This window comes from Rhagoletis pomonella, unplaced genomic scaffold (assembly GCF_013731165.1).
Source record: "Rhagoletis pomonella isolate Grant_MI unplaced genomic scaffold, Rhpom_1.0 Rhpom_scaffold_00669, whole genome shotgun sequence".
NCBI classification, from domain to species: Eukaryota; Metazoa; Arthropoda; class Insecta; order Diptera; family Tephritidae; genus Rhagoletis; species Rhagoletis pomonella.
The window spans coordinates 53,863-68,441 of record NW_023459223.1 but is presented as its reverse complement, the minus strand read 5'-3'; the positions used below and the strand labels follow the sequence as shown (position 1 = coordinate 68,441).

Sequence of the window (14,579 nt, the reverse complement as noted above, 5' to 3'; positions counted from 1 at the left end):
AGTAGAGTGTGGGAATGGAATATGTTGGGTGCCGCAGCGTGTTAACTTACATATGTGCCTTTAAACAAATATTGTGTAATATTTATGGACGCATATTTACTTGCAGGTATCATACAGTCGAACAACGCGCTCAAGATGTTGTATGGAAGCGTTCAAAGCCGGTTCAATGTTAAATATATTTTAACATATCGCTTGAACCAGGATGTGCTGGAAAATTTCTTTGGAGTAATTCGAGCCAAGGGCGGTTTGCGTGACCACCCGGACCAGCAAGAATTCAAATATCGTCTACGAGGATATTTTCTTGGACGCAATGAAGGCGTGATATCGAATGCAGCAAATGTGGAAGAAGACGATACACCCGACTTAGAAATGTCGCAGCCCCCTCTTACAGGTAATGAAAATTTATTGTTAGCTAGAATAGAATACATTTTAATCTTTACTTGTATAGGTGCCATACTGAAAAACGTTGTTTCGGAAAAATGGCCTATCGATATAGAGCCACCAGAGTTTGAGGATCTAGAGTACGATGGTCTAGAAAATTTAGCTGGATACATATGCCACCGATTGCGAGACGATATCCCCAGCACCTCACTCAAAGGCGCAGATGAACCCTCCTACACATGGGTAAATCACTTAAGTGAAGGAGGATTATCTGTACCTAGCAGCAGTATGATGGAACATATAAGCAATCTAGAATCAGTATTCAGAGCAATGAACGAAGATGGTTTGCTCATTACAAATGATTTTGTAAAAAAACATATTGAGCAAGCTTCTAGTATAAATTGCGACATTAAAATAAAAAAAATATTTTTTAGGGCAAGAATGTTTTTTACGTTAAGAAAACTTAATAAAAAACTAATTGAAAACGCCCGCACAAAAAAAAGAAAATATACAAAAATACTGACCTAGATTTTCTTGTATTGGTCCAGAAAACTGAAACTATCTGATGTCGCTTCATATTAATGTTCTTTTAATGTACAAGGCAAGGTACATTGAACAGGTAGTATCAGTAGAGCAGCTGATTTGATTTATTTTCAAATTATTTGGTCTCGAAAATGTCAAATATTTTTAATTTTTTCTCACAAAAATTCTGAATTGTTAAAATCCATTTGCATGTGAAACCTTTTTCCATACAAAACAAGCGATTGAATAGCAGCTTTTGGAACGTTCGCCCAACTCAGCAGCACGACCGCTGATTACTGGGCCTTGCAAAGGATGGATCAATGCTTCGAGAAGCAAACAAATTTACTAGGAAAGAAAGTTGCATCAATTTTTATTTTTTCCAATTTCAATTTTTTATTTTTTATAATTTTTTGTATTTCACATGGCACGCTTTGATTTAGAAGAAAAAATTCAGAACAGTTTTCGACACTTTCGATACCAGAAGCAACAACAAAATACACGCAAATGTTGTTTTTGCTCTACTGATACTACCTGTTTAATGTGCCTTGGTACAAGGTATAGTGTCTGACAAAATATCAATAATTTTTAAATCTAATGTTTCTTTAAAATGTTTCCTTTTTATCTTTTGCAGTTCGTAACGAGAACGGTTCTTCAGTTCATCCGCTTAACATAAAGGCCCTTTTCAGGGCCGCAAGTATTAAACAAAGAGATAAAAATTCTACTTATATCTGTGGTCATAAGCAATAGCCGCTGAAGTCGAGTACAGCCTCATGCATGCAATTCGCATACAATTCTTAAGTCGACTTAGACGGTTATTGTTTGCAACAAAACACATATCGCACACCATCTTCTGAAGTGGTACAACTCAAAAATCAGAAAAACATATTTGCATTCATATGGATTGATTTATGCGTAAAAATCTACGAAAATTTGTTTGAGTTGTGCCCCTTTTACAGATGGTGTGCGATATGCATACGACAATAGCACAACTAATAACAATAACAATATACGTACATAAATAAGTTTTTTATTGCAATCTTCCAATTAAACCATTAAAAACATCATTTATAAATAACTTATGAAAAACTTTGTGCTTTTGTATTTTCCCAGGTATGATCGCCGATAATAGAATGGATGGATGAGTCGTCGTTCATTATCTGTGCACAATTCTTGCTTGAAGACATGTAAACATTGCGAATATTACCAAAAAAATAGCGAATGCAACGAAAACTTTTATCAGAAATATTTCAGAAAAACATACCTATTATTTAATAACTATTTCAAAATTTTAGAATAAAAATCGTCTACTACCAGAAAAAAGCAGTGTATCTTGTTTAGACAATTTTCGATAATGCCTTGGTGCGCCGATCGGTATTTTGGAAAAGTGCTCGTATGAGATGCTTAATTTCTTCTGCCTTATAGTTTGCTGTTAATATACCGGCACCTTCACACCACTGTTCGGTGATTTCTTGCAACGAAGCATTCAGTATCATTTTCAATTGCTCAAGTTTCATCAAAGATTTAATATCTATCACTTCATGTTTGTGCTGTAAGAAGAAAGTAAAAAAATAGCATTTAATTCGAAGCATTGAATCCCATCAGAAATTTACCTTGAATAACTTGGGACCTTCTCCAATATGACACCGATTAGCTCACTAAACTCACTTGCCACTGTTGTCGAAATGTCCTCCATTGCGAGTATACGTCGTATTATTTCATTACAAAAATCATATATAATATCGCAAAATGTCTTATTATAAATTGCATCGGGTAGCATATTCTGCCAAACATTTTTCAACAAATCTAATTGACGCAAACACTGGCGCAATAATTTCAACGGCGCAGTGCCAACTGTGTGTGCATCGGAAATATCTGCAAGAGAATACAAATATTTTTTATATAAAAGGTTATACAATAGGCACTTGTTTCATGTATCTATGCACAAAATTACCAAATTCTTTGAGTATGCCCATGATAATCTTTTGCTGATAATTGATTTGTACATTCAAATATTTGCTTCCACTCATATGTAGGGTCTTAACCAATGCTGGGTATGTGGCTATGCCCTTTTCTGAATTCGTGGTCACCCAATGTGCTAAAAATTGGCAATTATTATAGAACAGAGCAGATTGCTGTGGTATGCTTTCTAGAAGCTTCTCATGTATCTTCGGCACTTCGCCAACATACGAAATCAATATGACGCTGATAACGTTTAACAGACTTTCATCTTCTGTATCATGTGATTAGCGAAGTATGCGCTCCATCAACTTAATCAATTCCTAAAAAATATACCAAATATTGTTGTAAAACTTTAGAGGCATACAAACAATAATGCACTCACCAGTGTGCTCTTCGAGACCATACAGCAAGGAAATAGAAAGGGATTTTTAGCTACATCTTCCGCGGAATTCTTTTCAGCAATTAATGCCATATCTTGCAAGTCCTTATGCATTATGTCTAGCGCGCTTTTTATAAGTTTATTGCTGAATTGTTCACGGAAGTAGCTTTCAAATTTTTCGGCAAAATCGCTAAGAGCTTTATCTTCTGTGTTAATGAGAAACGCATCCGCTAGAAAGTGTTCAAATTGAATGACATCCTCTACGAGCGTTGACTCATCGTATTCGCTCATATTTTTGGGTATTGCATGCATCAGGCATTCTTCCACTAGTAAATTCAAAAATCGTTGTTTTATATGATCGCCGATAATGGAGAATACTTGTTGATCATTGGATACTGAAACATTTATGTTGGCTAAACAATTCAAAACCAGCTTAATATTTTCAAACAATTTCTTGTAGGAAGGACGTAAGCTTCGACTCATTTCTTTTAACGAGTATGAAAGTGTCAATCGCACATGTTCGGGATTTTCTTCGCTGTAGTCCAATGAAACTGGCTTCAAAATTACTGGCTCTAAACAGTTTTCTAGCAGAAAATCGCATATCTTAATGGGATTATAACGCGCCTGAAAATAATATAAGGTACTGAATTAAGTTTATACTAAACTATTAATCTCTAGCTACTTGCTTGGAACAACGCCATCACAGTATCTTGCAATTGATTAACATCCTTCGATACCTGCAGCGACATTTCACGGAATTCGTCTATACACGCACCCAGCTCTGAGTTGGCTTGGCGCAGTGCGGCATTTGCTTCGCTGCCAATTGTCTGCAGCAAGTGCTCAGACTCACGCACTAATTGCTCACCTTCATCAAGGTACGCGTCGGAAGTTGTATTATTATTATTTAGATTGTATTATTATTATTTAGAATACCTTTGATAATACTTTTCAAAGATTTCATCTTCGACTAACTCGTGGGAGCGTTGATTCTGAAATGGCAAACATTTTTAACACATACATTTGTCCCAACATTATTTTTCATACTTACCCTAAAGACTATATGCACAACACCACAACAATGCTTTCATCTTTAATTAAAGCTAATATATATGCTTAATATCTATAAATTTTCCCATTTTAATGTGTTATGAATAAATTTTTTCGTATTGTTTACGTTTTTCGTGCAAAATGTCTTCTTCTTCTTGCATTCTTGTTCGCGTTTTGACATTGCTCTCTCGCAGCTGCACCAGTGTGACGTCACCGAAAAATTACGCTCAAAAATCCTCTCTGATCGGCGCAATCTTGTATTCTATCATTCTTGGCCGGTATTGTATTTCAAGCATTAAGTTGATCAACAATACCACGCATTGCTAGACCGTTTGCCTTTCACGCGTTTGTGTTTAGAGAGCATCAACAAACCACATACATATTTCTCTCTATTCTCTCTTCTCTTTTGTATACTCAGCTAGCACAGCGCAAAAATAAACAAGTAAGAAAGTCTAAGTTCGGGCGGAGCCGAACATTAAATACCCGGCGCAAATATTAAATATATGTTTTCCACCTTTCCGAAAGCTACCGCTACACGATAATCCGGGGTGTATAAATTTTAAGTAAATTAGCGTCCTTAAATTTCGAAATATTGAAGTTTCAAGCATTTCTGAAATATACCGTTATATGAAAAGCGGTCGTAATTTTAGTCCGATTTCAATAATTTTCAACGTTTTGCTTTTATGTGGCAAGCACAATAACCATACCGAGTTTGGTACAAATTGATGGAACGGTTACCGAGATACATATATGTGATCATAAGTGGGCGGTGCCACGCCCATTTTCCAAAATTTTATCATAAACGTATTTCTTGGTAGAGAATTGTTGCAAGCATTAATTTTGAATAAATTAGCTTTAATATTTATTGATTTATCGAAGATTTCGTATTTCTCCAAATTACCGTTATATGGGTGGTTGGCGTGGTTATTGTCCGATTTTAAAAATTTTCGGCCATTTGGTATGCTGTAGCAAGACTAACAACTGTGTGGTGAAGCGGTTACCAAGATATACACATGTATCCATAAGTGGCTACGCCCATTTTCCAAAAATTTATAATATTCTTATTTTTCGTCTAAAAGTTATTGTAAATATCAATTTTGAGTGAATTATCTTCAGTAGTTACTAAAATATCGCAGTTTTCGTTTTTCTGAAAATTACCGTTATATGGGAGGTAGGCGTGGTTATTGTCCGATTTCGCCCATTTTCAATACCATCCGTCCTATGCCCAAAAGAAGTCCACGTACCAAGTTTCGTTAAGATATCTCAATTTCTACTCGAGGTATCGTGTGCACAGACGGACAGACGGACGGACGGACGGACGGACGGACGGACAAACAGTCACCGCTTAATTGATTTCTCTTTTCATTCTGATCATTTATGTATACATTTGTCTATATCTATCTCGATTCGTTTTGCCTGTTACAAACAACCGTTATGTGAACAAAGTTATAATACCCTTGTGCACAAGTGCGCTCGGGTATAAAAAAAGAACCTTTGCCAGCTTCAGGCAGGCGCAAAGCGAAACTTATGTACAAGCAGCGCTGCGCCCAAAGCGAAATTCATCAGTGTTGCCAACTTTTCATTTTCAAAAGGCACCAAAAACTTGGAATAAAAGCGTTTTACCACACTAAAAGCACCAAACGGTTTTGAATCAACGGATGCTTTTTCATAACAGTTGGTATGTATTTAACAAAAACAAAAAATTAACAATATTTACAAGAATGCATACGTAAATCATTACACAAAACTTTTTCGCTCATAACGATTGAAAAGCCACATGCTATTACTTACGCTTACGACGTAATACCGAAGTACGGCACATTAAAACTGATATATCTCAAGAAAGAAAAATCGAATCCCAACAAACGAAAATCATGCCCTAAGTAGAAATGAACAAAAAAAATTATGTATTCATTATATAACCTCAAATATCGCCAAAAACCGTGATTTTGGCACTTTGAGGTTAGGATATCTCTAAATTCTAGTGCTAGAGCAATTGGGCGGCCAGATTTGAGTTCAGCACCAAGAAACGATGGGTTTTACTCAGGTGGTACAAAACTAAAATTTTTTACAAATATTAATTAGAAAAGAAAAAGAAATACTTAACTTACTCGCATATCTACTAGCGTTTTCAACGCGAATAGAATTGAACAAGGTGAATTTGCAAGTTCAGCTTTTTATCAATCATGGTTGTATTTAAGTGCATTTAAATTTGTAGATTTTTGTAAATTCAGTGCTGCCACAGCTTTAAATATTTAAAAAATTTTTCAGGTTTTAACTATAACGGAGTAATTTTAGTTCAGAAAAAAAGCAATAAAGAAGGCACTAGGCACTAAATAATTTTTTTTGGCGTATTAATTTTCAAAAAGCACTAAATCTAGTGCTTAAAGCACCAAGCTGGCAACTATGAAATTCATGTATTTATGTACAAGCAGCGATAGATGCCAGTTTAACAAAAAAAAATAAACATGAGGCAAAGTCGAGTAATTTTGTCCAAAAGTGTTATCTCTAATTAGTATGGGAACCAACAACAAACAAAGTTACCACATGGTAAAATGTTTTAAAGTTACCAGGTGGCAAAATTAACACTGTAGATAATAAAGAACTGTGAGCACCCTAATTGTGCGTGTAATTTTCTGGAGTAGTTTTGTCCTCTTGCTATCTCTTTGTATTAACTCGTCCTTCGTTGGTATACTCTGATGAACATATGTGAGGATGATAGCAAGGCCAACTTATATAAGGTAGTGTTACAGGAGCAGTTGGAATTTTCACCCGACGTTAAACGTAGCGACCGTTGGTTCAACATGGTATTGTTTTGCTCTAGATTGCACCGTTTGTGGGCCTGTTGAATGAATATATGTCTTGGTTGTATGAAAGATCAAAAAAATTTGGATGTTCTGGCAAGTTGTACAACTTATCGCTACAATAATGGCCATGTTGTATAAACTCATTTAATTTGCGGTTATTTTGTACACTAAATAACCGATATTGGATAACCCAGCCGAAATAGGTACGTGCTTTCGTTGAATTTTATAAATGTAAGTCGAAACTATGAAAGTGTAAAAATGAGATTTTACAATGGGACTGCTTGCAAAATTGCAATGTTGGTGGGCAAAACGTCCAACTTGATTGCGGATTGATTTGAACCAACGTTTTCGGCTTGCATTATGTCAAAAGGATGTGTTTGTTTTAATTCGTTCTGTCATTTACTACCATTATGCGTAGGCCAATTCATGAAATCATTTCATGCGTTTTAATAGAAACTGAATGAATGCACACGATTTCATGATTTCAATCAACGCGTAATAGAGTTTATGCACTTAGTTCTTACTCAGATCGATGAAATGATTTCGTGAATTGGACTACGCATACATGTGATACTTATGCTTTTAATTTATAACGTAATTTTATGTTTTTATACTCTTGCTGCTGCCACACGAATTTTTGAACTCGTGATAAGAATATATGAATTCGCCTTGGAAGATAGAAAGGGAGTAAGAATAAATGCCGAACAAACGAATTTGTCTTCTTTCAACTTAAATAAATGCATTTTGCAAGCAAAAGTGCGTACGTTACTTAGTGCCTTGGTAATGGCGAATTCGTAAGGATCTATTGACTGCATTATAAACATTTTCATTTATTTGCTAAACATACAATTACTTCCATTACAACCCGGTCCTATGGATGCTAGAAGTGCGAATTCATATAAGGTGGTGTTACCGGAAAATAAATAAATAACTTATATGTATATCAGAAAATTAATAAGATGAAATGAAATTATTGTTTGATTTCTAACCAAACCTACGTACATATGTAACTCAATCTTCTAATGGTTTGCCGAACCGTAAACATATTTTTACACATCCAATTTCGTGAGTAGGTACCTGGTACTCACACCTTTTTAAGAAGTTTCACTTCTACCATCTGTACGGTGTTACACACGCATTTTTATACCCGAGCGCACTTGTGCACAAGGGTATATTAATTTTGTTCACATAACGGTTGTTTGTAACAGCCAAAACGAATCGAGATAGATATATACAAATGTATACATAAATGCTCAGCATGAGTAGAGAAGTGGATTAAGCCATGTCTGTCTGTCCGTCTGTCGTTTCGTCCGTGTACACGATAACTCGCGCAACAATTGAGATATCTCAACGAAATTTGGTATGCAGGTTTCCATTTATCCGAGGTAGGTTGGTATTGAAAATGGACGAAATCGGACTGCAACCACGCCCACTTCCCATATAACGGTGATTTCCAGAAATAAGTAAGCTGTGATATTTTAGTAACTACTGACGATAATTCACTCAAAATTGATATTTGCAATAATTTTAAGACGAAAAATAAGAATATTATACATTTTGGGAAAATGGGCGTAGCAACGCCCACTTATGGCTACATGAGTATATCTTGGTAACCGCTGCACCAATTTTTTCCAAACTTGGCACAGTTGTTGGCCTTGTTACAGTGTACCAAATGGCTGAAATTTTTTTGAATCGGACAAGAACCACGCCCACATCCCATATAACGGTAATTTAGAGAAATACAAAATCTTCGATAAATCAGTAAATATTAAAGCTAATTTATTCAAAATTGATGGTTGCAACAATTCTTTACTAGGATATACGTTTATGATAAAGTTTTGGAAAATGGGCGTGGCACCGCCCACTTATGATCACATATATGTATCTCGGTAATCGTTATACCAATTTGTACCAAACTCGGTATGGTTATCGTGCTTGTCACATAAAAGCAAAATTGAAATCGGATTAAAATTACGACCGCTTTTCATATAGGGTTGCCAGATTTTGAAACGGAGAAAGGAGTACATTTATATTTTCGATAGGAAAAAAGCAGTACATGACATAAGAAAGGAGAAAAATTTTTTTTTTTAATTTTTTGTGTAATATATTGTTACAAATTACCATTAATTAGTTACAAACAAACAAAGATATCTTTGAAATCTTTTTCAAAGCAACAATAAATGTGAAAAATAAATAACTATATGGGTTGGCTTTCCAACAGGGGTGGTTGTTAAAGAGATGGAGTTCGAAGGGGGAGTGGACGTGGCACCTTTTCCGACCTTTTTGGAGAGGGCATGAACCGCCATTGACAAAAATGTTACTCCCGACCACCCAGGACCCCTATGGTTCCCTAGGGACCCCTTAGAATATTGACCAATAGTCACAATGTTCACTTGCGTTTTTTCGTTTGAAAAAGGTTGAATATTCATTTGCACGGGGTTCCTCCTCTCTTCTTCGGCAACGCAGAAAGGAGGATTCTACATAGTAAGGGTTATAATCCCTAACCGAATTCTACGCAAAAATACTGTGGACGCAAGTGAAAATTGTGATTTTTGGCGATTTTTCCAAGGGATCCCTGGGACCAATAGAGCGCCTAGGTGGGGGTTGGAGGTGCCACGCCCACTCCCCCTTCGCTCACCGCCCTTATAGGAAAGAATTCCAGACTCTTCCAGAATGTACGGCCATTTTTTTAAATTAAGCCTTATCTATACATATAATAAAATTGTAACAGGTCGATGTCTGTACATTATAGATATTAAAGAAAAATTAATGTGGGGGGTCTTTATTAGAGCACCAGAAGCCAAATCAACCATTTTTAGAATTTTTGTCTGTCTGTCTGTCTGTCTGTCTGTCTGTCTGTATGTTTGTTCGCGCATCACTCGAAAACGAATACATGGATTTAAATGCAGTTTCCACCGATGTATTGCCAGAGGTCTAACTTAAAATATAGGAAGAAAAAAATAGGAGAGTTGCCACCTGTTTGAAAATTGGGGTTAAAGTAAATTGATAAGAAAAAATTTATATTGCAATATGGGCGTCAAAAGAAAGAGGCTGAAGAAGGCTTACAGCCAAAAATATTTTTTTAGAGTTGCCACCACATTTAATTTAATTTATAAGATAAACTGAATATTGCAATATGGGTATCAAACTGAAGGGGTTTAGGAAATTTTATTGCCGAAAATATTCTTAGGCAGGGCTGCCTCCTGTTTGAAAAATTGTATTGTATCAAATTGATAAAATAAATTAAATCTATATCTACATCTATACATATAATAAAATTGTAACAGATCGATGTCTGTACCTTACAGATATTAAAGCAAAATTAATATGGTGGGTTTTTATTAAAGCTACAGAAGACAAATAAACAATTTTTAGAATTTTTGAATTTCCGTCAGTCTGTATATTTGTACGCGCATCAGTCGAAAACATGGAATTGAATGCAGTTTTCACCGATGTATCGCTAGAGATCTAGCTTCCAATATAGAAGAAAAAATGAGAGAGTTTCCACCTGTGTTTAAAATTTCAGTTTAGGTCAATTGATACGGTAAAGTGAATACTGCAATATGGCTGTTAGAAGAAAGAAATTTTCAGAGGCTTACAGCTAAAAATATTTTTGTGGAGGGTTTCCACCTATTTGAAAACTTTAATTTAATTTAATTGATAGCATAAATTGAATATTGCAATATTGGCATCAAACTAAAGTGGCTAGGAAATTTTAATGCTGAAAATATTTTTAGGGGATTTGCCAACTGATTGAAAAATTGTATTCATTCAAATTTGTAAAATAAATGAAATATTGCAATACGAACATTAAACTAAAGAGGATTAGGAAGCTTACTTTTGAAAATATTCTTGAAGCGGGTTGCCACTTATTTGAAAATTTTAATTCAGTTAAATTTATAATATAAACTAAGTGTTGCCATATGGGTATCAAACGAGGGTATTTGAGAATAATAAAATTGCAACAGTCCGATATCTGTACATAATAGATGTTAAAGAAAAATTAATAGGGGGTTTATAGGATCAACAGAAGCCAAATATAATATTTTGGTATGTTTGTCTGTATGTTTGTAAGCGTATCACGCAAAAGCTAATGCATGGAATTAAATGCAGTTTTCACCGATGTACGTATTGCTAGAGCTCTAATTGAAGATATAGAATCCATTTTTTTTTTTGTTTTAGTTTATCGTCGATCATTACTCCTAGGTATTTGAACGTATTAACTTTTTCCAGTGCGTCGTTGTTATATTTAGAGTTAGCAACGGACCGTACTCAAAATTTCACCTTGATATAACCACAAACTTACTTTTTTTTTGTTTCTGTGTGGAAGGTTCTTCGGTAACAAAATTAAAACTTTTCGTGGTTGCTGCCAAAAAATTAAGAAATCTGAGACGTCACGTTTTACAATTTCATACAGTTCTCTTTACAATTTATTTCACTAAACTACTAAACGGCTGCACCGACTTGGTTCATATTTGGCAACACCTTGAAAATAAATATTCTGACAAAAATTTACTCGGTATGTAGCTCGGGATATTCATAAAATTCTTATACAGACTATAACGTAAAAAACAAATATATCTCTAAAACCAATTACGTTGGGGAACTGAAACTTAGCACTGATGCATATATTGCAAATGCATTGGGAAAGGGGTCGTGGCTCCTTCCTTCGATGCAAACTGAACTTCTCATATAGCTTATGTCTGGAACTGTTTACGCTAACGTCCTGAAATTCTACACAGCTACATATGTTATCAATACCGTAGTTATGGCGAAAAGTGGTAATTATTGGAAAGGCTGGATCGAAATACATTTACGTAAACGCGCAAGTATCATTCGATTGGGAATCATTTTCTCCTAGATTTCCAAATCCCATTGGACTATTGTAACTTTATCTTTAATTTTCAGTAAGGTAAAATTTATGTAAAAATTTTGAAGAATTTTTTTAAATTTTTAACAAAGAATGGAGCTTTGCTTTTACGAGTTTCGCTATAAACTGTCCTATCGACATACCTATTTACATAAAATGATTCGTTGTTCGGCCTAAATTCAAAAACCACTGAATAGGGTTCCGTCAGATTGTTGGAGGTTATCTTACATACATATATGGTCCAATTACATGCTACTAGAAAACTCGCTAGGTGGTGCTGGAGTAGAGTTATTTATCAAAATCGTTTTTATTAACCGACTTCGTTCAAATTTTAAATGTGAGCTATATACCTGTATGATGGAAAATTCTTTTGATAAAAATTTACCATAACACGTATTCATTTTATGGTAAGCAATGGTTTTGCAGAAAATGAACCCAATGGATGGCGCTGCAGCCGAAATGTATAGAAACCCCGTGTGGTTGGGCTGCTTTGGCCCTATGTTTAAGTTATATATATTTAGTTTTCAGATGTCTAAATGAAGGATGGGGTTATGTTTTTCTGGCGCCCTCATGCACGATCATGCGGTCTTGCATCTACCCAGAAATCAGTTCTTAAATTTTACTACGAATTGTAAAAGTGGTGAATTAACAAGGATAGATCACCGTAGGTATATCAATTGCTTCATTTGAAAGATACTTAAGAGATCACACGACTCATTTAGCAATGTACCGGAAACCTTTTCATCCTGTGGGACGGCGAGGATTCTTGGCCCTCCTATAACAGAAAACGCACTTCTGTGCTCTTGAGTTTCCCTATAAGAACTTTTATTGGCATGCGCATCGCACCAATGTTGTAGTTGCAAGATCATACAAAAAAATTACGCATGCTTGGCAGAGATGTCACAGGTGGAAATAAGACCATAGGTAAAGCTCATGACACCGAAAGGGATTGGTATTCCATATGGTATCACAGCGTTTCTATTATTGACCTATGTGTGAGGAGGATACTGCGCCTTAATGGTTTCAACTTAAATCAACAATTTTTACTTTATAGACCAATTTTGTTTTTAAATGATCTTTTGCATTGGCCAACGCAAAAGCACTTATTAGGCGCCGCGAAGTAAGCGGGCATTGGCTAGTAAATATAATATTTTTCTGATTTTTATATCCGAGCACCCTGCACCTTCCTTGCTACGGTCAAACTTATACTTTTTCACAATCACATACTACGTTTATACGCACGTATTATTTGCAAATAACAATTTGCAAAATGGTAAACTTTTCCGTATAAACGCTGAGTTATTTTTTCATTTGCAAATAGCTAAATCACGCAAATAAGTATTGATTAGTGGTACCATTTGCAAATAAGGGCAAGACGCCGCCATTCTTAGGTTTATTTTCTTTTTCGATGGTCATCTTAATGCCGTTTTATAATCAAGACGTTGCCATTTTTAACTTAATTTTATTTTTCGATGGTCATATTATTGCCTTTTTATAGTCAGGCAATATTGAAAAAGAATTTTTCACCATCGAATAAACAGTAAGTTAAGTATTTGCAAATTATTTTTATTTGCAATTAGCTTACGTATAAACATAGTAACACTTAACTTTGCATACTAAGGGCCGGTTGTTCAATGTCTGATTAGCACAAATCGGAGGTAGAAGCCCCGGTTAGATACAACGACTGCTTTATCGATCACATGTTATATGCATGATGTCGAAATCGTCGACAATAATGTTTAACAGGCAAGTAGTGATAACCAGACATTGAACAACCGGCCCTAAGTAGTCTTTGCCACAATATGAATGGCAAAGTGCAGGGCCTAAAATAATAACTGTCGCACAGGTTTTTTGAAAAATAAAAGGGTTCTTTATAACTCTTTAACTTTGTAAATATTTTACTTTGATTTTATTAATTGGTTTTAAAATATTAATCCTTATTTGCATTTGCAAGCTTTGGGAGATAAGTACATGCGGCACACACCTCTTTTTCCGGTGTATTTTTTCTTAGTTTTGTATAAAGAAAAAAAAACTGTATAGGGTTGGTCGAATGAATTCCCTCCTAGTGGGAGGAAATTAGCCTATGGTTACAGAAGATATGTAATAAAGTAACCGACGAAGACTTGCGTGCCGCTTGCGCTTTTCTCCCAAACCCCCCGGTAAACCCAAATGAGGGTTAAATTTAAAAACTATACAATAACGACTTTTTTTACTTGCGCTTTTCTCTCAAAGTGTTTATCGCCGGTAAACCCAAATAAAGGTAAAATTTTAAAAACAAATTAATAAAATTAAAGTAAAATCTTTGGATAATTAAAAATGAATAACTTTTTTCGCAAAATCTATAAAGGCCAATTTTATTTTTCAAAAAAAACTGTACAACAGTTATTATTTTACACCCTGTATATGATAAAATATTAATAGCTGGAAAAACGAGTACAAAACTAATAAAGGAGCACATTTCCAGATATTTTTTTTGGGAGTACATGGGAGTACATTGCAATAAAATGGAGTACGTTTACTCCCAAGAGCAGTACGTCTGGCAACCCTATTTTCATATAACGGCAAATTTCATAAATGCTTGAAACTTCAATATTTCGAAATTTAAGGACGCCAA

At 35.0% G+C, this 14,579-nt stretch overlaps 1 pseudogene; it reads right to left on the bottom strand.

The window, feature by feature from the left end:
• Window positions 1–1,910: 1,910 nt before the first annotated feature.
• LOC118751386 lies at window positions 1,911–4,382 on the bottom strand (annotated as a pseudogene).
• Window positions 4,383–14,579: the final 10,197 nt, after the last annotated feature.